We start from the raw sequence: 25362 nt of genomic DNA on the forward strand, positions 1-25362 counted from the left end.
CAGATAAACTAATCTGCTCCAGACCATAATAATCTGGTTCAGAATATGAGCCTTAAAAAAAAAAGGTAAGGTAAAGGACCCCGACAGTTAAGTCCAGTCGCGGACAACTTTGGGGTTGTGGTGCTCATCTTGCTTTACAGGCCAAGGGAGCCGGCGTTTGTCTGCAGACAGTTTTTCCAGGTCATGTGGCCAGCGTGACTAAGCCGCTTCTGGTGAACCAGAGCAGCATACAGAAACGCCATTCACCTTCCCGCCGGAGCGGTACCTTTTTATCTACTTGCACTTTGACGTGCTTTTGAACTGCTAGGTTGGCAGGAGCAGGGACCAAGCAACGGGAGCTCACCCCGTCACAGGGATTCGAACCACCGACCTTCTAATCAGCAAGCTCAAGAGGCTCAGTGGTTTAGACCACAGTGCCACCCGCGTCCCCTAATATGAACCTTGTCTCCAATATGAACCTCGGAGACACATAATTCATTTTTTCCTATCTGAGGCAAGCACAATAACCCCATAGTTTTTCTCTGAAATGGTTTATAATTCAGGCTGGGGGCAGGGGGAAATCTATGCTTGCCCCTGACTGCGGACCTAGTGCAATTGTTGCAGAGGTCAGATTCACACCAGAGCTTTTGAGAGTCTTAGCTAGATCTCTTAGCTACTCCACTAAGCCAGCAGCCAGCTCTTGAGTAAATGTCCATTCACCCTAGATTAACGTCTTGGTAAAGATAACAAGCATTGTAATATTAGGAGAAAACACATAATCAGAGGAAAGGCTATCATATGAAGAAATTAAATTAGTGAAAGCAAAAGCAGATGTCATTAAGCAACAGAGCCCATAGAAATCTTATTTAAATTATTGAAATAACTTATTGACTCAAAGATGGTGTTTGCTTTTTGAGCGCACATGCAGATATAATAGGTATCTTTCAAAATTGACTTTGAAGTTACAATATAAACAGGGCAATCAAACAACATAATATGTCCCAATCAAACACTTCTCAGTGGTTAATAACATTAGGAATAAATTATTGATGATTTCTTGCAGGATGGTAATTTTCTTTGTTCTGCTGGGAGAGAGAAGAAAATGAAAGCGAGCATTGAATGGTTCTCACTAATAAACGTAAAGGTACATCAGTTTCATTTCCTTGACCTGTGTCTTGAGTTGCTACCCAGCAAGCAGTTGAAAGAAGCAGGAATCTAACTCTGCCAAGAAAATGTGTATCGATTTATCCAGGCAACTAAAATGGTCTCTTATTTTCAGAAATCCCATTTCTCTCTAGGGGAGAGTAGGTATTCTAAGGAGGCAGTTTTCTTTCATTTTTTCGGCTACTTTAAAATAAAAAAAATAAAAAAATTGATTACCATCCACAGTGGTCCCAACCCTGTGAGACAGAACGTTTTGGTTTCATGCACATCAATACCCCTGCATGATGTCGTGAATTGTTCCTTTGCCTTTGTTTCTGTTTGACTTGCCCATATGCACTCCTTGAAGTTGTGGTCTGATTCACTTGCCTAAAAATAGGCCTTGTGGAAGGTGAGGTCAGTGCGCATAGCATTGTGCTTCTGTGATTGCCCCATCATGCAGTCTTCTGTCCGGAAAGAAGCAATCATTTGCAGTTGTGTGCTTAAAATTGCTCTTGCCATTCAAGGGCTTGTGTCAACGGTAATGACACAGTCGTGTCATGCCCAACCCAGGGTACACTTTTGCTCATGCGAATTCACACTGCATCCCAGTGGAGTTCCCCAAGACAGTGGTTACAACTCTGCAGGGAGCTTGTTGCGAGCTTCAGGGAAGTTCTTTCACAAAAGGAAAAACCCCAGGTACAGCTAATTGGTTTGTAGATCTCAATATAGAGGAAGGAAGCTGAGGAGCGTTAAGCATCAAAACGATCCTTTTAGAACCTGTGCATGAAGGAAGGTGAGTTAATTGAATCGAATCAATTTTAGAGGGAGGCAGAGGGAAATGAGTCCCAAGAATTTTGAGGAGTGACGTCCTGCTGTGTCATACCCCATGGAACCTTGTAGACAAGGTCAAAACATCTGTTTTTGGTTTTTTTAATAATATTTATTAAATGTTTTATAGTTATAGAGAAGAAAAAACAATACATACATTAAACAGACAATACATCAACAATACAATACAACAATACAACAAAAAACAAACAAAAACACACATCCAAATTTCATATCTGTATCTTTCATTTGCTTATTTCCTTGACTTCCTCACACCTCCCTTTTTTGTATTCTAGTTCAAATTATCTGGTTCAACAAATCCTTTCCCTCCTCTTCAATTTTTATTCTATAATTTATCCTAACACAATTTAACTTTAAATTTTCCGCTTTAACACATTAACACTTAATATTCATATAATTCTTAATAGCCCTTCTGCTAAAACCATATATCTTCATTCTAATATACTTCTAACATTCATTAATTTTGCAATATTTCTGTAAATATACTTTAAATTTTTTCCAATCTTCTTCCATCGATTCTTCTCCCTGGTCTCGAATTCTGCCGGTCATCTCCGCCATTGACAAGGTCAAAACATCTGAGTCTCCAAAAAAGATAAGATTTGTAGAGGAATGCCCCATCCTAAGATTACCTTTCCACCAGCCGCCTTGCAGGTCTTGGACTGTTTGGTGTTTGACTGCTTAGCAGACTCGGTGGACTCCAAAACAAGATGCTGTTTACACAGGGGCATAGCAGGGGGTCAATGAGGACTGGACTGGTGCAGTGGGTTTTGTTCACCCTCTGTACCCTGCCCCTGCTTCTGCCCTGCATGCATGCACCTTGGGCGCTGGCAAATGCTGCAACACCACTGCTTTACACACCATTTATTTTTAACTCATGAATGTCCTTGTATGAGATTGAATAGTTATGGAGATGAAAAAGCAACTTTGTTCAGCTGAAACCACTGGTTCACTTGTATCAAATTTTTCATTATCTAAAACTTTTTCAGGATGTCCCTCCTCATCACGTGTGGTTAACTCACCTTAGGAAGGAGGGTGTTAAAATCAGATACAGAAGATGAGACAGCAAATCTATTACACAGGGAGAATGGAAGGCCCCCTGTGACTCTTAATGGAAGGGGAAAGGGAAATTTAGACCATGAAATTCCACAGGGCCACCCCTATTTTCTATCCACTTCCTCTTTCTCATAAGTAGAAGTTCCCTCTCTATCTTTCTCTTTGTCTAAAAGGAAAGTATTTGAGAATACCTGAAGACCATAACCAAATGAACGATCAACATTAATTGGATTAACAAATGCTGTCAGCTAAACAGGAGTAAATCTCAAGGTCTTTTCTGCTGAGTTGTCACTTTCTCCAGTTTCTTATTGTTCTGTCTTCTTGCAGATTGATGGAACGACTGTGCAATACTAAGTGCACTTTGTGCATTGCCAGAGCGCTGCTTTAGGCTGCCCCACTCTTTTATACCTGGGAGAATAAGAAGGCTGCTTGTCAGTATGTGGTTGAGAGACGGGGAGAAGCCAGAAAAGCACTAGTCTCTAGCAACTCCTCCCAAAAACATTCCCAGGTCCAGCAGCATCCATGGAACTTTGTAAGACAAGCTTGGAGGGAGCTGGTTGCCATGGGCGTAGCCTGGATTTTTGTTAGGCAGGGGCAGCCTTTTGTTGGGGGGGGGCAGAACCTCATATTTGTATTGATTTTGATGGGGGAGCAGCTGCCCCCCTTGGCTATGCCTAGGCTTCTTGCAATGGTTTTTTAAACAAAATTGCCTTGCTGCTGAGCAGGGAGCAGATTTCTCCAGCGACTGACTGCAAAACATACAGAGCGGTATTGCACAGAATGCAGTGGTACCTTGGTTTATGAACTTAATCCATTCCAGAAGTTCGTTTTTAAACCAAAGCGCTCTTAAACCAAGGTGTGCTTTGCCATAGCAGCGGGGGACTCAATTTACAATTGGAACACACTCAACAGGAAGCGGAACATGTTCTTATTGCAAGGCAAAGTTCACAAACTAAAACACCTACCTCTGGGTTTGTAGCGTTCTTAATCCAAGTTGTTCATAAACTAAGCTATTCTTAAACTAAGGTACCACTGTATTATAAATAGCCATTGATAAAAACATCATTGGTTTCAAATTAGGTGTGACTTTGATCATGTAATTTGCTGTTTAGTAGCTGGTTTTTGTTTTAATACCTGCCATTGAATTCCATCGTTTATGCTCCGCGAGAAGTACATCTTATTGTCTGTTGTGGTCATCCAACATTCAGCTTCATTGGATAACTCCAGATTCTAGTATCGTGAGAGAGAGAGAGAGAAAATGTTTCCCTAGCCATTCTCTCAACACTATACTTTATTTTTTACACCTCGATCATGTTCCCACTACCTTTCCTTTTTTTCTAAACTAAAATGCTTCAAATGTTGTGACCTTTCCTTATAGCAGATTTGTTTCAGCCCTATAATAGTTTTGGTTGCCCTTTCCAGAACCTTTTCTTGCTCTACATTATACTTTTTGAGGTGCAACAACCAGAATTTTGCACCGTATTCCAAGTGCGGTCGCACCATAGATTTGTAGAATGACATTATTATATTGGAAGTTTTATATTTGAAACCTTTCCTAATGATGGCTTGCATGGAACTGACCCTTTTTTCATGGCTGCTGCACACTGGGTCAACTTTTTCATCGAGCCATATTCATGGTCAGCCACCACCAGTTCAGACACTGTGTTTATGTGAAACTAGCTAGGTTTGTTTTTTGCCCCAATGTGCTTTACTTAACACTTGCTTAACACTGAATCATATTTGCCAATTTAATGCCCATTCAGATGGTTTGGAGAGATCCTTTTGGAACTCCTTGCAATTTTTTTGTTCTTGCCACCCTGAACAATTACAAACACCCGAGTCCTCACCCATAACTCCAGGTCATTTATGAATCAGTTAAAAAGCACAGATCTCAGTACTGTTGCTTGGGAAAAACCCATAACTCAAATCTCTCCATGCTGAAAATGCCATTTATTCATACACTCCACTTACTTTTTTTTAACCAATTATCCAATGACTCACAAGTCTTTGGTGGGGAACTATCCTGAAAGCTTTTTGGAAGTCTGTGTACTCAGCACAGTGCCTGTTGGATCACCCCTATCCACTTGGCTGCTGTTCACCATGTGAAAAAGTTCCCATTGGCACCAGTCGAGGTGTGGCCCTAAGCTATATCTGTTAGGGCCCTAAGCCCTAAGCTATATCTGTTACATTGCTTTTGAAATCAGGTTTATGATGGGGGGAATTGGAAGGTTTTAAGTTTGGAATCTAAAAACCTGGATACAGAGTTCTTTTATTATTATTTTTAAAAGGGTATGTCAAAGATGGGTGTTAGTTCTTCTATTCCTCTCAGCTCCAGCCATCATGACTAGTGGTTACAGATGATGGGAGCTGGTGTTCTGGAACATCTGCAAAGCCACATGTTCTCCATCACTGGCCTAAAGGGACACAACTTTGGGTTTTGTAGTGAGTATCACATCCAACACCTGCAAAGCAGAAAACAACAACAACAACAATATACCACCCTATACCCAGAGTGTGCCGCTTGAACTTGCCGATCAGAAGGTCGGCGGTTCGAATCCCTGCGATGGGGTGAGCTCCTGTTGTTCGGTCCCTGCTCCTGCCAACCTAGCAGTTCAAAAGCACGCTGTGCAAGTAGATAAATGGGTACCACTCAGGCGGGAAAGTAAACAGCGTTTCCGTGCGCTGCTCTGGTTTCGCCAGAAACCGGTTAGTCATGCTGGCCACAATACCCGGAAAAGCTGTCTGCAGAAGCAGACAAATGCCGGCTCCCTCGGCCTGTAAAGCGAGATGAGTGCCACAACCCCAGAGTCATTCACGACTGAACTTAACTGTCAGGGGTCCTTTACCTTTACCTTTATACCACCCTATACCCAGAGGTCTCAGGGTGGTTCACAGAACAAAATCAAAGTACAAAACCACCAAATACATAATCAAAATAAAAACAACAACAATCCAATAACCGCTCTCCCCCACAAAACCCCCTGCATTTTAAAAGAGAATAGGATACCAATTAAATCAACCAAAGGTGTATAGATGCTAATAGGAATAGAACTCTGGAAATGCATCAGCTCATGTTCTAAGGTAAATCTGGCTGCCACATTCATTGGTATGGTGCTGAGGCCTACTGGCTCCCATCTTCTCTGAAACTGGAAGGTTTTTAAAGCTGTTGTATTTCCCCAGAATCTTTCATGTACTAGAAGGCATGGTAGCCATCTTCTGAATCTGATGCATAACTGGACACCTCTTGTGTCTTTAGTCAATAAATCCACATTCTTCCCAGTACACAGAGGGAAAATGCAGCCAGCATTTTTGAGAAATATATCAGTATTGTCAATTTCCCTGCAGGTTCTGGGAATATAGCTGCTATTCTTGTGTCATGTGCTGAGGGAACAACCACCGTGTTCAGAACCATGGGCAAATTGAAAGGATCCTGTCAGGGAACTGCCATCGGAGCGGGAGGCAGAGATGAGGCTCCAGGACGATGGTGGAGAGGGTCTCAGTAGAGGGAGAGGTAGCCCATCCGCTGGGGAAGGAAATCAGCATAACACCAGTGGAGAAGGGGGGCAGATGGGGGAATCGGAGAGGTGGCTCCAGGACTCTTCGCAGGAGACCAGCGGAGAGGGCACGAGTACTCCGCTGCCCACACCCTCCCTGCGCAGAAAACTTCCGCGCAGGCAAAGGGGGAGGAGACTGGGCGTCAAACAGCTTTTATGCTGGAAGAGGTTTAAGAAATGCCCACTGACGGATTCTGCCAGCGACTGAGGCAGCCACGGAACTTGAGGCTGTCCAGACAGCAAGGGTTCAACCAGGCAACCTAGCCAGGAGTAGCGGCAACTTACGCACGAGCAACCCCTAGAACCATTACAAATCCTGAAACAGTGAGCCAAATAGGCTTACTCTGTGTACTGGGGGGTTTCCAGATAGGTAACTGGACTGTTGAAGGGAGCCAGCATTTGTCTCTGGATCCAAGTATTATAATGTACATATAGTAATGGGCAACTTTGCTTTTGCCAGAAGAGCAGGAGCAGGAAAGGAGATGGGCTCTTCCAACTGGAGTCAAACTTTCACTTGGGGAACATTGATTTAGACTTTCACATATATCTGTCATCTCAGTATATGTGCTTGTGCAGGTAATATCTCTTGAGTTGGAATAATTATCCTAAAGAAAACACTGAGTTCCCGTAGGAAGCAATATAGCCCACAGCTGTTTTCAGCACTGGGCTGACATATTTTATTTTATTCTTTTTACTTAGATAGATAGCCCTCTCTATCCCTGGGGGCTGAGGGTGGGGAGCAGTCTTGGTAAACAGAAACAATAGAATGCGACAAAAACAATTGCACACAAACATATATATATATAGAGAGAGAGAGGAATGTTAAAGTACACAGCCAAATAATTATTTATTCATCCAAACTTTCTACCTTCTAACTTTCCACCTAGACTCATCTAGCATGGAACTTGTGCATGGCTGCCTCGAAACCCCAACACATTGCAAAAAGGTTCTAAAGCATGTGCTGAGCCTCTCATACCTGCCAAGGTTGTGTTTTGGTATGACCCTGGGTATGATTTTGTTTTGCCTTTTTGTCAGATGACTTGGCTTGAGTAGCTTGCAGAAGTAAGCTCAAGCATACAGAAATTCAGATCACCAGCTTCCTCCACTCAATGGAGCTATGTTGGGGTTCTAGAGCAATGTGTAGGAAGTTGCAGAGGAGCCACAGCTCCAACAGAAAATGACCGCTAATGCACCCCTGTTGTTCAGACTTGGAAAGCCTTAATGCTTGAGCAGAATGTTGATGACCATTGCACATGCACAGACTAATATTATTTGCAATGTGTGAGAGCTAAGCCCTCCATGTGTACCCCCGAGCCCCTGTTGAGCTGTACCACTTCAGGATTGCAAGCTTGGATGTCCTCCCCCATTAAAAATTCCCTGCAAGCCACTAGGAAGGTGGTTAGGTTGGAACTCTTCTTTAAATGCCAGTTTCGTATGTGCATAGTATTTCTTTGTAATGTGGGGGCAGGATTCAAGCCTATCAATAATCTGAGGTAGTACAGTCCTGCTAGATATTCATCTAGTTGTTCCTGTGTTCCAGCTCCAGTAGGTCAATAGAGTTATTACCAGAAGATTACAGGGGAATCTGTGCCCATGGTGTAATGTGCTGCTGATGACATGCCCAACATAGACACCTCCTGTTCCATAAGAGGGGAAAGCTGGCTTAAAAAGACACAATACTGTAAGTTCAGTAGGCTGTGGTCACCTCAAAGGGTAGAATAGATGGAGTCCCCCCCCCCCTGAGCCAACGTGAAGTATATTAAATTGCATTGCAAAGATAATAATGACCTTTGTTTTTTCACACTGAACTTAATGGACTTTAAAGTGTTTTAACCTGTCTTTGGGTGGATTGTGTTATTATCCCAACTAGAACAGCTTCTCGACTTTTCTCGTTATCAGAGCATCCTGGAGTTTGGAAAGAAAACATACCTTTTCCACTTTTGCTTCATCTCTCTCTTTTTTTCCTGTAAAGGGCTGTTTGTGCCTTTAGGATCAGGAAAACTGGAATCTTATGTGACTCCTCCCAATGGAGCTTTGATTCTATGCCCAAAAGGCACTTAGTGTTTCACTTAATATTAACAGGATGTGAGCGAGGTTTCACTGTGACCTTTGGAACTTTCTATAACAGGACACTTTGCGTATTTAAAACACACACAACACAAGCCCAGAGCAACAGGACTGCAGTTTAGCATAAGGCTAAAGTGTCGGTGGAAGACATTTATGTAATGTTAACAGCCAATGAATACCTTACACTAGCGAGTATCTGGACTGAAATGACACAAACATTCGTATTCTATGGCTAGGAAAAAAAGAAAAGAAAAAATAATCTATGTCAAAGGAATATGAACTCCTCAAATCAAATCAGATTTTGGGAAATGGTGTCTTCACAGGCAGAGACTGCAAGTTAGAACCAAATTTGCTAAAACGTCATGTTTTCTTTGGGATACAATAGTTGAGTTTTTGCACATGCTGTGTTTTTTTGGAAGTACTTTGGGATGGGCCCAGTGTTTCTCATTTTTGCTGTTCCAGTTAGCCCCTCTTACTGTTTGATTGAAGGTTGGCCTCTGTCTTCTGTATCTGGTGGTCCCTCCCTCTCTCTGTTCCTCTTCTTTTTCGATTCTCCTTTTCTTAAACAGACAAACAAACACCTAAATGTTGGAGTTTGGTATATATTGCAATGGTGTGCAGAAATAGTCAAGTAAGACTGCCATTTAAAATATTAATAGAAAGTTATCTTATATTAACTCCAAGCAAACAACGCCATTCTGAGCACAAGTTGACACATGTCCACTATGGAGTCAGGAGCTTCAACAAAAGGGACCATAACACTAGGACACAGAAACAAAGACTGGCTGGTGAAGGAGGAACATAGAAAGTAAAAGTGTGAGGAACACAAGCTACATGACAACAAATGTTATAAGAGAGAACTAACAGGAAGAAGAATAGGTAGCCTTCCATGGGTCACTGCTGGTTCGAGTCCCTACAAGCATTTTTGCTTTTACTCCCGAAAGAGAGGAACCATTGTTGGCACAAGTCACTTTAGATGGGAGTATGACCCTTACTGGTCACAACTGGCTAGTTCATAGCCAATGGGCCTGGGTGTGATTCTGGTGGTGAACCTCTGATAAGAGGAGATTCTTGCCTGTTGCAGGTAAACAGGAAGGGGGCTGTTTAAATGCCTGGATCACATGTGTAGATTAGGGTAGCAAACCTTTGACTTCAATGTTCAGAGTTCAAGGGACTGTTGAACTGGTGAAGCAGCTACTGGAATGTGCAAAACAGGGTGGACAAAACAGGATGTGCCAGATGTTTGAATGAGTCGGAGGACATACTGAGGCAAAGAACTGTTCTGAAAGGATATGAACTGTTCTTAAGGAGTCTCAAAGCAGCTAACATTCTCCTTTCCCTTCCTCCCCCACAACAAACACTCTGTGAGGTGAGTGGGGCTGAGAGACTTCAGAGAAGTGTGACTGGCCCAAGGTCACCCAGCAGCTGCATGTGGAGGAGCGGGGAATCGAACCCGGTTCACCAGATTACGAGTCTACCGCTCTTAACCACTATACCACACTGGCTTTAAAGCAGCATGGCAGGGGAAGGCCTGAAGGCAGCAGGAAAAGATGGGGCCAGTGTGGTGAAATATATGGGGAAGGGTGTGGAAGACACAGAACAGGAGGGTGGTGGGGTTTTGTCTTTTACCGAAGAAAGAGAATGTAAGCTTCTGACTTGCACAGAGATCTTCAGTCAGCACTTTGTTCATGTGCTTGCTTGATGCAAAATCCCTAAGAAATTGGCTGAGGCAGAATCAATTGCAATGCGCTTTTTTTTTTAAAAAAAGAAAACCTGCTTTGCTGCACTTTTGCCTTCCTGACCAAAGAATTGTGCTGAAAAAGGACCCAAAAGTTCCCCTTTGAAAGGAAGAAAGGGGGATAATAAAAAAAATACACTAACACAGCAGGATTAGATTTCTTTTAAAAATAAGGAATTAATTTAAGTAGATAATCCAGTCAGATAACCAATTTGCAACCTGGTCACCCTGTGTCTTCAAACTTCACAGCTATCTCCAGAAATGTTCCTGTGAGTTTTATCTGCTGAAGTTTCAAAGATTGGTTCTTTCAAAGGAAAAGGTGGGCCTGAACCTAGCTCTGTTGGAATAGTGAGGAACTAATGTTAGTGGGAGCCAGAATAGCTATTTTTTTTTTAAGTCAATTGAAGTCGATGGGAATGTTTCAGCTGATATTAATGAGCACCAAGAACAACCCCAAGAGACTATTTTTCAACAAGCAAATGAAAAAAATGACCTATTTTGTGGGTTTTGTAAGAAGTGGATTGGTTTAAAAAACAGATCAAAACCCCATTGCTGCTTGCAATGTGTCTATGGAAGTAATTCAGATAAATGGAAAAAAAATGTACACATACATTTATGTATGTATCTTCCTAAGTCCTATTAGCTATTCATAGAATAATGTGCAGTTGAGTAAAGGAGTAGGGTGAAATTGACTTGTCTTGCTTATGGAATGAAAAAAAACAAAGCATACCAAATATATCCAAGATTGTTTGGGATGTACTGTAAAAGAAGGTGTCAGGATCTGTCAACCATCGCAGGGAAACAAATCATTGTAGCTATTGGGATCTGGCTTGACTTTACCTGCCCAAGCTGGCCATTGGCTCCTCCTCTTCCATAGGGAGGTGTATAAAGTACCGTATTTTTTGCTCTATAAGACGCACCAGACCACAAGACGCACCTAGTTTTTGGAGGAGGAAAACAAGAAAAAAAAATCTGAATCTCAGAAGCCAGAACAGCAAGAGGGATCGCTGCGCAGTGAAAGCAGCAATCCCTCTTGCTGTTCTGGCTTCTGTGATAGCTGCGCAGCCTGCATTCGCTCCATAAGACGCACACAGATTTCCCCTTACTCTTTAGGAGGGAAAAAGTGAGTCTTATAGAGCAAAAAATACGGTACTTCCTTTACGGATTAACTTTGCTTGAGCTGACCCTTCCTGAACACTTTAACATGTCTCAGTGGGAAAATGGTTGGAAAGGGAAGGGTTAAGCACTCCCATCCCTTCTCTATTGCAAAGGAGATGGGGACATGGACCTTGGTAGCACAAAGTGTTGTTTGCCTCAAATATCTCATCTGTGAATTGCTTTGAATGGTCTTGGCTGAGTAGGAATGCTGCAGGATTGGAAAGGTTTATAGAAGCACAGACTTTCATGGAGCACTAATGACCTCTGCTGTTTAGGGCCTTTAATCTAACAAGCTCAGAGTCTTTATAAACTTTCGTTGTTTGGATTTGATTGGCCAGAACGCTTCCAGAGCTGTGTTGTTTAATTTGGCATACTGTTCCAGCAAGTGGAAATAGGTAGTTGCTATTACATTTTTGTGTGTGGAATGGGGTCAGGCATGCATTTGTGGGAGAGACCCTAATCACAAACCTTACCTTTGAAACCAGGAGAGTGCCGAGTGGCTTGGGAAAACATGCATACTCTCACACACATACTGTTCATTGGATCACAGTGTGACTGGTACCCATGTTCAGGCCTGACTATTTGGCCAGCATGAGTTGGGGAGTCCTGTATTTGCTGTGTCCTGCAGTTCCATCCTGAGTGGGTCCTCTGGTGTCATGACTCAGGGCAGCAGGATGGCGGTGTCTTTAATATTCCCCTTGAGATGTTCCAGGCTGGGAAATAAGAAAACGCATGGGTAGCCTCTTAACCTCACTGAGTAGCTCTGGCAGCCTTCCCATTGCAACACAAAAGCAAGCCTCTATAGTCATCACTGCAGACTCTCCAAGTGTCTATTTTCCAGACACTCTCTCTATTTTCCAGGGACAGTCCCGGATTTACAGAAGCCATCCTGGTTTCTGATTTGATCCTGGAATGCCCCACTTTCCCCTGGACATTCCTATTTTCAATGGAGAAGTGTTGGAGGAAATGGAATAGGATTCTCTGTTTTCATTGGAGAAATGTTGGAAGTTATGATTTGCCAAGTGGTTGAGCATAGGCAGTGAGTTCCAGTCAGAGGTGCCAACCTGAAGGAGTGTTTCCACCCCCATTGTTCAGCCCGGACACTGAGGTCCAGCGCCGAGGGCCTTCTGGCGGTTCCCTCATTGCGAGAAGTGAGGTTACAGGGAACCAGACAGAGGGCCTTCTCGGTAGTGGCACCCACCCTGTGGAACGCTCTCCCATCAGATCTCAAGGAAATAAGCAGCTATCCTATCTTTAAAAGACATCTGAAGGCAGCCCTGTTCAGGGAAGTTTTTAATATTTAATGCTGTACTGTTTTTAACATTTGATTGGGAGCCGCCCAGAGTGGCTGGGGAAACTCAGCCAGATGGGCGGGGTATAAATAATAAATTATTATTATTATAACTTGGGCCCCAGCCTGTGGGTGTCCAGCGGTGCACATGCGATGTGACATCATGACATAATGTCATGTCTCATGCCACCGCCGCTTTCCAGCACTGATTTTGTGCTTCTGTGGCAGCAGCAGGCCCCAACAGACAGTGGCGTAGCGTGGGTTGTCAGCACCTGGGGCAAGGCAAGTAATTTGCGCGCCCCCCCGCTGCACTGTCCCTCCCCCAGATAGTCCCTCGCTCTCTCTCCGCACCGCACCGCACGCCTGGCACCCTCCCCTCCACAGTGGGCGGCGACCCGGTGGCTCGGATCGGATTCGCACAGCCAGCACTGCACTGAGAGAGAGTGAGTGAGCCAGGTAGGGGCAGAGAGCTGCAAGTGCGAGCGCGCACCCCCAGATGTTGCGCCCGGTGCGGCCGGCCCCCCTGCACCCCCCACGCTACGCCACTGCCAACAGAGGCCCCGTGGTGGAGACGGAGGCCTCGATCCAGTCACTGCAGAGGTGCCAAAGAGCTGCAAATAAAGCAGTGGGCAGCAGTGGGTGGAAGCTGGGCACCCACAGTGAATTGTTTCTGGGTGCCCAGGCACCCAGGGTTCCCTGGAGTTGGCACCAGTGGTTCCAAGCCAAGACAAGACCTGGCCTGGTGAGTAAGATCTTGCTGGGTCAAGCTTGGAAACAAGCATTTATCTGATTGCCTTTTTGAAGTGGGAGCATTTTGTAAATTGGAAGAATCTTTCTTACAACGAACTTTGATATGCGTGGGCAGGCAGGTTAGTAATCTTTTTGTGGGTCAGATTTGCAGATATTACATAAAAGTGTCCTAGTACATTGCCTGAGTCTACTGCTTCACTGGGTGATTTTCAGGTCAACCAGAGATAGAGGAAAGATTTCTCTCCAGTCACACTGTTCATAACACTCCTAATTTTGTAACCCTCTGTCATACTTCAGGATACAAGAATCTGCCTTATATTGCCTCATAAAATCTAGCGCTGTCTATTGCTCCTACTGGTAGTGATTTGCCAAGGTCTCAGAGGTAATTTCTTGGCCTGTTGTCAGAAATCTTCCATTGAGCTATGGCCCTTTCTCAATTCCGCCTTTTTCTCAGTCATTAATGCAGCCTTGCAAGTGGCCACTCAGCCACGTGTCTGGAGCAAGTAATAATTCCTTCTCAGCCTACAGCCTATGACACAGGGATCTCACATTGTTCTGTGTCTAGGTACATATTGTCCAGTAGGCTGTTAACCTTTTGTGCTCACCTGCAAGGTTGCAGCCATGCACATTAAATATTCTCAAAAGAAATGTCTTGATTGGGAAATCATTCTCATGACAATCAAGCCTAATGTGGAATGCAATATGTCCTGGCTCTGAAATCTAGGGAGGCAGGAAATAATGGAAAACCTGTCAGATAGATAGATAGATAGATAGATAGATAGATAGATAGCTTTCCTGCATGCGCATATGTTTGGGACATGTATCTACAAAAGTAGATTGGCCGTTATCCTAATGCAGCTCTAAATCACTGTTCCTCACATCACATGTACATTGTTATTATCCACAGTAAACATAAGTGGGCATCATTTTGCCTGTTGAAAATTTCCATGTTGAATGGAATACACAATTAAGTCAACTGTGCAGTCCATAAGCACCTGTTGTTGTTGTTTAGTCCTTTAGTTGTGTCCGACTCTTCATGACCCCATGGACCAGAGCACACCAAGCACTCCTGTCTTCCACTGCCTCCCACAGCTTGGTCAAACACATGCTGGTAGCTTTGAGAACACTGTCCAACCATCTCATCCTCTGTCATCCCCTTCTCATTGTGCCCTCAATCTTTCCCAACATCAGGGTCTTTTCTGGGGAGTCTTCTCTTCTCATGAGGTGACCAAAGTATTGGAGCCTCAGCTTCACGATCTGTCCTTCCAGTGAGCACTCAGGGCTGATTTCCTTCAGAATGGATAAGTTTGATCTTCTTGCAGTCCATGGGACTCTCAAGAGTCTCATCCACCACCATAATTCCTTCATGGATCACTGCCTTGTAGTGGCGAAGGGGCTTGAATAACTCAGAGAAGCTATGAGCTATGCCATGCAGAGCCACTCAAGACGGACAGGTCATAGTGGAGAGTTTTGATCAAACATGATCCACCTGGAGCAGGAACCGGCAAGCCACTCCAGTATCCCTGCCAGGAAAACTCCATGGACAAAGACAACAGGCATATAAACACCTGTGCTTGGGCCTTAATTGTGCATCCTGCCAATACATTTTCATTGCACATTTTCATGCATCACTGACTTAAACTTCTGGCGGTTCCCTCACTGCGAGAGGCCAAGTTACAGGGAACCAGGCAGAGGCCCTTCTCGGTAGTGGCGCCCGCCCTGTGGAACGCCCTCCCATCAGATGTCAAAGAGATAAACAACTACCTGACATTTAGAAGACATCTGAAGGCAGCCCTGTTTAGGGAAGTTTTTAATATGTGACATTTTAGTGTATTTTTCATCTTTATTGGAAGCTGCCCAGAGTGGCTGGGGAAACCCAGCCAGATGGGCGGGGTACAAATAATAAATTATTATTATTATTATTATTAAAACACTTATCCACCACAACAAAGATGGGGCTTTCCACACTGGAAGTTGGAAATCACAAATATTCAGGGCATGTCTAACTGTAACCACTAAGAGCTACATCTGTCATCTCTTTCTGCCAATTACTTGAAGTCTCTGACCTAACTTGCTGCTGAGAGACTGATTACGATGAATGCAGAAGGAAGTGGCTCAGTGAAGGTGAAACGGATTTCTCTCAGTGCTTTGCTTTCCACAGGCGAGTGACCTCCTGCTGCTTCAGAGCCTCTTGGAAGAAGCCTGTTTCCCAGCCGTACTAAGCCTGCCACATTCAAGACCTTGCTGATTTATATAGATCATCAATTTGACAATTATACACACCTGCAGGCTTAATTGCCCCCATTTCCTTGAGCTGTGGGCAGATTTATGACTTTATCCAATTCTTGTAACTCTGAAACACGCTTGATTAGACCCAAAAGTCCTTTGCACTGATCAGTCTCTCAGCATTGCTGGTCTCTGGACCCTGTGACAGATCCCCCTTCCCTCCCTCCCTTCAGGAAAGATAAATTAACGAGCTGCACTCAGCCAGGTCTTCTTTCCATCTTTCTTTTTATTTGGCATGCCGGTGTATTAAAAAGCTGCTATGCTGTAACTCTGCGGGTGGAGTGAATTTGGAGGAAATAGGTGCTTGTGGCATACAATGTTGAAATCGTATAAACAAAATCAATTTTTTCTTTTTTAAAAAAAGGACTTTGGAATTTCACTTTGCAGTGTTTGAGTTCTGAGTGGATGCTGGGTTGTTGTTTGTGGGGGCAGATATTTATTTTTGTAGATCTGCGAACGCTCATGACAGATCTTGAATTTCCACCCCCTTCCACTGAAATGTTCAGGGTTATATTGAGCTGAAGAATGAAAATCAGGGAGGCATTGAAAGGAGAAAGTGTTGTAAAAATAGGTGATTTCTGTTAAAATAAAATTTCTAAATACTCTAAACAACTGTGTCTGAGAACAACTGACCATGGAACCAGCCAGAAGGGAGTCATCCTGCCCTGGACTTAATCCTAAGTGGCGCCTAGAACCTGGTGCATGATGTGCTGCCACACTAATTGGAAACGATGAGCACAGTGCTATATAGAGTGAGTTTGATGTACAATTGCCAAGACTACAGAAGAGGAAACCTATCAAAAACAAGGAGCCTGGTTTAAGGAAGTTGAAAGGGAAACAGGGTCAAGTCTCTCCACATCCCATGGGAGTTATTCAAAACCACAATAAAAGAAGCTCAGCTAGAATTTATACAGCAGGTCAGGAAAGTTCCCACCCTGCCAGTGTGTTTAACAAGCCACAGGCAAGGAAAGATGCAAGAAGGCTTCCTTCAGAAAACTGAAGTCTTGCCCAAATTTGGAGAACAAAAAGGAACACCAGCTTTGACAAAATAAGGGACACCAAAAGACAGAACGAAAAAATCCAGCCATTGTATATTTGGACTTCCAAAGAGGTTGTGACAAAGCCCTACATCAAATCTTCCTGAGTAAATTTGCAGGCATGGGAGAAGAGGAGCCTGGTGGCTTGGTGGATCGTGTCCTCAATCAGGGAGAGCACGTGTTGTGGTGAGATCACCTAAACTGTCTCCCTGTTGTGGGGCGGGATCGTTTGGATAACCACAACGCCCCACTGGTTGCCCTTGGTTGCTGGGGCAGAAATTTGGCCTGTTGGGTTTTCTATTGGCTGCTTAGGGGCTATATAGGCTGCTGCACGTCGCTGGGAGCTTCCTCTTTCCTGCAACGTGCATCAGATCACCTGCCCTCCCTCCCTTTATTTTGGACTGTTCTTTGGCCTTGCTATGCCTTTCTAGGGTGTAATGGTTCTAGGGATTGCTTGTGCGTAAGTTGCCTTTACTCATGGCTAGGTTGCATGGCTGAACCCTTTCTGACAGGACAGCCTCTATTCCGTGGCTGCCTCAGTCACTGGTAGAATCCGTCAGTGGGCGTTTCTTAAACCGCTTCCAACATAAAAGCTGCTTGACGCCCAGTCTCCTCCCCCGTTGCCTGCGCGGAAGTTTTCTGCGCAGGGTGGGTGTGGGCAAAGGAGCACTTGTCCCCTCTCTGCTGGTCTCCTGCGAAGAGTCCTGGAGCCACCTCTCCGCTTCCTCTATCTCCTCCCCTTCTCCACTGGTGTTACGCTGATTTCCTTCCCCAGCGTATGGGCTATCCCTCCTCCTACTAGGGCCCTCTCCACCATCATCGGGGAGCCCTCTCACCGCCTCCCGCTCCGATGGCAGTTCCCTGACATAGGGGTTGTCTGTTTTTGGAGCAGGGGCCCGGTAGGAATTTTGCCTTTTGGCTGTTGCCATTTGGTTTTGGCCTACCGTGTAGCAAATCATCACAACTTTGTAAGGTAGGCGGTTAGGCACTGGTTCAATGTTTTGCAGAAGGGAAGTGGTTGGCTGTGCCTGCCCCTCCATCGCTACTGCTAGGGAATTCCATTAAAGGAACCCAAAGACTCTCCTTGCTTTTGTCCGATCCGCTTTCTGGGGTTAGGGCCACGCCAGAGTCCCTGAGAGCATATGGGGTGAACTGGAGCCTGCACTCAACTCCGTGCTCCCCCAGTATGTTTTCCCTTCCTGACCTCTGGTGGAGCCCAGTTGTCAGTCCTGTTCCTGCCATGGTACAGGATCAGGTACAGTGGTGCCCCGCAAGACGAATGCCTCGCAAGACGAAAAACTTGCAAGACGAAAGAGTTTTTTGTTTTTTGAGTTGCTTTGCAAGACGAATTTCCCCATTGGCTTGCTTCGCAAGACGAAAATGTCTTGCGCCTTTTTCTTAAAACCGTCAATGCATTCCTATGGGAAACCGAGCTTCGCAAGACGAAAAATTCACAAGACGAAAAAACTCGCAGAACGAATTAATTTCGTCTTGCGAGGCACCACTGTAGTCGGGAACCAATGCCCAGGCAACCACTCACATGCTGTAATTCAATAAAGTTGTGGCCAAAATTATTGCCAAAAACCTTAAACAAAAAATCTGTTTCTATTGTGTATTTATTTTAGGGGGTGGTTTAGGGGGTCTTCACACACAAATGAAAAAAGAGCAGGAAGCAGAAAATACAGTAGAAATAAATGGACAATAGAGGGAGGTAAGGAGTGGAGCCCTCCAAGGTTCATGATTAGAGCAAGTATTTTTTAACTTGATCATAAATGATCTGGAGTTAGGGAGACTGAGATCCCAACGTTGTGTTTACACCAATGGAGTCTGAGCTGGTGATGGCTGACCAGGAAAGAAAGATCTTGGAATTGTGGCAGAAAGCTCAATGAAAATAGTTGCCTGGTGTGTGGCAGCTGTGAAAAAGGCCAACTCCACATTCAAAATAAAGCTATAATTGTATCTTTATAGATGGCCACATTTAAGACTACTGATTACAGGTTCTTGACGCCACACTTCAAAAAATAATACTTCTCAGCTGGAAAAAGCGAAGAAAAGTGCAAACAAAATAAGGGCTTGGAGCAATTCCCCTGTGAGGGAAGGTTACAACATTTGGTCTTTCCTTCATTCTGCAGTACTTACAGCCTGGGGGTCACCAAATGAACCTGAATGGTGGGAAATTCAAGACAGAGAAAAGGAAATGCTTCTTCACACAGCATATAGTTAAAATATAGAATTCACCAGCACAAGATGTGATGGCCACCAACTTTGATGGCTTTAATGGCCCTGTTTAGGGAAGTTTTAATGTTTAACAGACCATTGTATTTTAATATTTTGTTGGCAGCTGCCCAGAGTGGCTGGGGAAACCCAGCCAGATGGGCCGGGTATAAATAATAAATAATACATTATTATTTTTATAAAAAGGGATTACACAAATTCATGGAGGATAGGACTATCAATGGTTATTAGTCATGATGGTTTTATGCTAATGGCAGGATTAGAGGCAGTGTGCCACTGAATACCAGTAACTGAGGAATATACTGGGTGTGGGTGTGTGCGCGCACACACGCTTTTGCCCACATATCCTGTTTGTGGGCTTGCCTTAGGAATCTGACTGTCCACTGTTGAGCACAGGGTACCCTAGATAGCCCATTGGCCAGATTAATAATAATAATAATAATAATAATAATAATAATTTATTATTTATACCCCGCCCATCTGGCTGGGTTTCCCCAGTCACTCTGGGTGGCTTCCAACCAAATATTAAAATACATCAAACATTAAAAGCTTCCCTAAACAGGGCTGCCTTCAGATGTCTTCTAAAAGTTTGGTAGTTGTTCTCTTTGACATTTGGTGAGAGAGCGTTCTACAGGGCGGGTGCCACTACTGAGAAGGCCCTCTGCCTGGTTCCCTATAACGTGGCTTCTCGCAGTGAGAGAACTGCCAGAAGGCCCTTGGTGCTGGACCTCAGTGTCTGGGTAGAACGATGGGGGTGAAAACCCTCCTTCAGGTATACAGGACTGAGGCCATTTAGGGCCTTAAAGGTCAGCACAACACTTTGAATTGTGCTCGGAAACGTACTGGGAGGCAATGTAGTTCTTTCAAGACCGGTGTTATGTGGTCTCTGCGACCGCTCCCAGTCACTAGTCTAGCTGCCGCATTCTGGATTAGTTGTAGTTTCTGGGTCACCTTCAAAGGTAGCCCCACATAGAGCGTATTGCAGTAGTCCAAGCGGGAGATAACCAGAGCATGCACTACTCTGGCAAGGCAGTCATCAGAGTACTTCTTGCATTTTTTTGTTAAAAGGGGTGCTGGCAAGATGTGATGAGCTCATTTTTGTTTCTCTGGGGAAGAAGAGGGAGTTGCTCTCCCCAAGAGCAATGGAATGGCTTCCAACATGATGACTGCAAATTTTCAGACATATCTCTCTTCGTGGTTTAAAGACAAACAAGGAACCCAGTTATGGGTGCTCTTGTGACACTGATAATAGAGAACTACAAAATAGCAGCGGCTTCTTACTTTTCACATAGAGGCAAACGCCGGAGCAAAAGCCAGCTTTTAGCTAAGTGTTCTCCCTCTGGATAGATGATGAACAACCAGCCGTCTTATTTTCATGCAGCAAGCCTGAATTTGCTAAAATAATATCTGATTCCAGTTGCCCTCTTGGCCGTTGCCATAATGAGCACTTAAACAAATTAGCCTGCAGGAATGGGCTGAGGTTTGAGTCCTTCTCATCTCTATAATGCATCCCCCCCAGTCCCACCACAATTGTCCGTTTAACCTCGCCTTCACAAATATGTTCAGATGTCATGCCAAGTGCCTGGCAGATGGTTTAGAATAGATGGCCATTACCTTGACTGTCTGCCTTTAGCAGATATTAATTACCTTGATACAAACATCCTAGCTGACTTGTGTGATGAAGGTGGCCCTGGGAATGACACACTCCCCTCCGTAGTGAAAGGGTTTTTTTTGTTGTCATGTGGACAATTAGGATGGTTAAGTTTTAATGTTTCGCCCTCTGTTATTTTTCTGCTCATCCTGTCTCCCTTAGACTCTTTTATTAATCTCTTGAAAGATACAGATACCCCAAAGGTCTCCACCAGTGATAAAGCACCTTGGGGTGAATCTGAGCTGGAAATAGTCCTGACTGCTTCTCCTCTGCTTGGAGTGGCTACCTGCTATGGCTGAAGCTGGTTTCCTGTAGAGGAAAGTAACTCCAATGTCCAGGCAAAGTTTAGTTTAGTTTCTTCCTCAGAGGAGCCTGGAACAGAGAACAGGACTGTTTGCTTGCTGGACACCCTTACTCTCTGGTCATTCTGTTGCACTCAGAGGGGCCAGTTTGAGTGAGCCCCCCCCCCAGCTTAATAATTAATCCAGCTTTTACTAATTTGCTGTAATAGGCTATAAAGAGACTGATTTATGCATATATAAATGCAATAATACTGCTGTTTAAAGGTAAAGGTAAAGGTACCCCTGCCCGTACGGGCCAGTCTTGACAGACTCTAGGGTTGTGCGCCCATCTCACTCAAGAGGCCGGGGGCCAGCGCTGTCCGGAGACACTTCCAGGTCACGTGGCCAGCGTGACAAGCTGCATCTGGCGAGCCAGAGCCGCACACGGAAACGCCGTTTACCTTCCCGCTGGTAAGCGGTCCCTATTTATCTACTTGCACCCGGGGGTGCTTTCGAACTGCTAGGTTGGCAGGCGCTGGGACCGAACAACGAGAGAGCACCCCGCCGCGGGGATTCGAACCGCCGACCTTTCGATCGGCAAGCCCTAGGAGCTGAGGCTTTTACCCACATGTCGTGGGGTTTTGTTTTTGACTGAACTACATTTAACAATGTAGAAGATTCAGAGCGTCTCCCATCAGGATTTCCTGGTGCTTGGATCATTATATCATTTCAGTTTTTAGGCAACACAGTATGAAAATATTAAACTTGCACACCACTTTTCTGGGTGACAAGGCTTCGTTGACATGGATTTAGGCTCAATCGCAATCTTCTATAATGGTGTGAACATAAATTGCATAAGGATAGCAAATACCTTTGCTCACTAAAAATCCAATAGAAATGATGAATGGCATGATTTGCTGTTATATGCACAAAGAAATAGTGATCACAAGCTGAATGACTAAATATACAGCCCTCCCCTCAATATCAATCACCTGTTTATATAGATTATGGCTAGATTATCCTTGATCACTTGAATAATAAAAAATAAAAATAAATAAGGCTCTTTCTTGTAATTTATCCAAGTGTAAGTCTCTCGTACAGATTTAAACTCAGTTAATTTGCAGTGTTCTCCAGTTTTCGTATCTCTACATACTGCAACATCATGTTGCAAAGCCTCCTTTGTACAGGTTAGTGTTTGTTGCAAATCGTTAGGTGTTTTATGTGTATAATTGTGTTCATGCAAAATAGTATTTGGTATCTTAAATTATATACCTTTCTTTTTATCAGTTTTGAAAAACAAGTTTGTTTGTTTGTTTGTTTGTTTGTTATCTTGCCCTTTCTTCCAAAGGAGCCCAAGGTGTAACAACAATAGCTCTTAAAAATAGAGGAGCAGGGCTGGACATTTAATTCAGAATTAAGTCAGTCAGTCATTTGCTTGGAATCTGACAATGGGGGCCAGTTTGGTTACACAAGCCCTTTCCATGCATTTCCCACATACAATTGCATATGTGGCCACGTAGCTGAACTGACATGGAATTAGCCGTCTTTGAGATTATCCTGTTCATTTCTCTCCAGCTTGCAGGAGAGAAAATTCCTGAAGGATTGTGTCCAGGACTAAGATCCATCTTAATAGCACCCAGATCTCAGCAACTGGGGCGTAGAAGGCCTTCCGCAGTACACCAACCTTAAGCCTTGCTAGTTTTGCAGGAGGGGCAGCCATTCACTCCTGCCAGCGAGCCACACTGATTATGACCTTGAAAAGGACTATCAGTCTCAGCTTTAGCCTAGTTCTGCCGGCACACATTACCTTCAATAGGGAAGGGCCAGGGATACGAGTCCTTGGCATGTTAAATTATGTGATGGGGAATTTGTTGCATTACCCTGAGCAAAGGATACAGCTCATGAATCTATATGATGGGATACCAGATTTAGAGCCAAGAAGGGAAAGAGCTGAAAAAGCACAGATTTCAGGTTCAGAGTTTGAAAGATATTGATGGTCGGCTTGGTTCCCCTGTGTGGCTCCCATTAAGGCCTTGGTTGGGAAGCCATTAACTTTGGCATTAACTTCTAACACCTAGATTAAAAAATAGCCATCTGGAGCCAGGGGTTAATAACAGAAAGGGAAAACACTCGTTACCCTTCAGGATGCAGCGTATGGTGGCATCAGATGTGGCCTGATACCTTAGCACCTAATGAACAATGGCCTTTCTGGGCTCCCAGCTGGTTCGGCAGTCAGAATGGCGGCAGATGCTAAGCGTCGTGGCCCTTGAGGAAGGAAGGATGGAGAGGAAAGAGGCGCAGTCCTCACAAAGTGCAGGATGGGAAGTAACTCCCATTGGATCAAACTATAATCCTTCTGTCCCTCTTCTCTCTCTCCCTCCCAGCTGCCTTTGCATTTGGTGCTGCTCCACTTCTGAGTGTGCACTGTGGTTCAGTTGAGTCACATCTGCTTCTGGCTTTGCCCTAGAGGCCTCTGTGGGTGGCTCTACTCTTGCTTCTGCTGAAGGTTAGCCTGTGGTGAGCCAGGACCCTGGGGAATGACAAGCTGAAAGATGCTGATAGTAAGATATGAGAAGGACTTAGCTGCCCTTTTGTGGCCCTTCTGAGTTGTTGCATGCTCAGAGGAACAGCAGCATGCCATGCATGGAGGAAACTGATGGGTGAGGGGAGAGTTATACAGTAGGACCTGATGGGAGTAATTCTGCCTCTTGTTTTCCATGAGTGCCTGTCAGGGAACTGCCATCGGAGCTGGAGGCAGAGAGAAGGCTCCAGAGGGATGCCGGAGAGGGTCCCAGTAGGGAGAGAGGCAGCCCATCCGCTGGGGAAGGAAATCAGCGTAACACCAGTGGAGAAGGGGGGCAGATGGGGGAATCGGAGAGGTGGCTCCAGGACTCCTCGCCGGAGACCAGCGGAGAGGGCACGAGTACTCCGCTGCCCACACCCTCCCTGCGCAGAAGACTTCCGCGCAGGGAGAGTAGGAGGAGGCTGGGCGTCAAACAGCTTTTATGCTGGAAGAGGTTCAAGAAACGCCCACTGATGGATTCTGCCAGCGACTGAGGCAGCCACAAAACTTGAGGCTGTCCAGACAGAAAGGGTTCAACCAGGTAACCTAGCCAGGAGTGGCGGCAACTTACGCACGAGCAACCCCTAGAACCATTACAGTGCCCATCATAGGATTGCACCCGGTGGAGTTAGGCACTATTATAAACCATCCTAGACTTGGCCTCTTCTTCTTTACAAACGTTCTACTATTCTAGCCACCTTACACAAGGAGCAGCCAATGTGGTCTACAATTCGCATCACCCCTGACCGTTAGCCATGTTGGCTGGGGCTGATAGGCACTGTGGTCCAAAACACCTGGGAGGGTACCACATTGTCCATTCCTGCCCCGTTGAAGGAACTGAAATCGCTGGGTCCTGGCTGTATCTGGAAAGACAGAATGTGTATTTCCAAAGTTGCATTATGAAACTCGCAAAATTTAGTTGTTATTTTTCTTTAGGAAGGAACTCTTTAACCTGCGCTTCATAATAGGATCCTAGGGCAAGTTACAATATAATTGAGTCCTGTTTCAGAGTTAAGGGAATGGTTATGTTACCTTTCTACCCCGTGAACGCAGGCAGGCATGTAAAAGCAAAATTGCTCCTGGCCTATTAGCTCATATCAAGAATCAGGATTAAATAAGCAAGATGATAATAGTCTATGCCAAGGGATCCCACTGGTAGAAACAATAAGACAGGTAGATGAAGCAGCAGGCACAGCCCCTGCCCCTGTGTAGTCATGAGCAAAGGCAAAGGGGTGCAAAGCAAGGGTGAAGACTGAAGCTCATCTGCAGCTGAGCATGTCATCTAGTTGCTTACTTAGTCACTGTGTAGTTTTTATACCTTGCCCTTTCTCTAAGACAGGAATATTGGGTGGCTCACAACACAAAGCATGCAATATAGAATAAATACTGAAATGCACAAACAAAATGTGGACGCGGGTGGCACTGTGGTAACCCACAGAGTCTAGCACTGTGGTAACCCACAGAGTCTAGGACTTGCCGATCAGAAGGTCGGCGGTTCAAATCCCCGCGACAGGGTGAGCTCCCGTTGCTCAGTCCCTGCTCCTGCCAACCTAGCAGTTCGAAAGCACACCAGTGCAAGTAGATAAATAGGTACTGCACCGGTGGGAAGGTAAATGGCGTTTCCGTGCGCTGCTCTGGTTTGCCAGAAGCGGCTTAGTCCTGCTGGCCACATGACCCGGAAGCTGTACGCCGGCTCCCTCGGCCAATAAAGCGAGATGAGCACTGCA

General features: G+C 44.8%; 1 protein-coding gene and 1 long non-coding RNA gene across 4 annotated transcripts in view; one reads left to right on the forward strand and one right to left on the reverse strand.

Moving 5' to 3' along the window:
* Positions 1-25362, forward strand: part of ASTN1 (astrotactin 1) — a 223224-nt gene that overhangs the window by 51716 nt on the left and 146146 nt on the right. The gene's annotated exons all lie outside the window — the stretch shown is intronic.
* On the reverse strand, positions 961-8634 carry LOC310681031. 2 transcript variants are annotated; one of them, XR_014513070.1, is made up of 3 exons: positions 8508-8634; positions 4159-4254; positions 961-1061 (listed from the first exon to the last, which is right to left on the reverse strand). It is a non-coding gene; the product is annotated as an uncharacterized lncRNA (long non-coding RNA). The 2 variants fall into 2 exon arrangements; XR_014513071.1 differs by having other exon boundaries at positions 961-1064.

Source organism: Podarcis tiliguerta (assembly GCF_965153285.1).
Source record: "Podarcis tiliguerta genome assembly, chromosome: 6".
Classification (NCBI taxonomy): domain Eukaryota; kingdom Metazoa; phylum Chordata; class Lepidosauria; order Squamata; family Lacertidae; genus Podarcis; species Podarcis tiliguerta.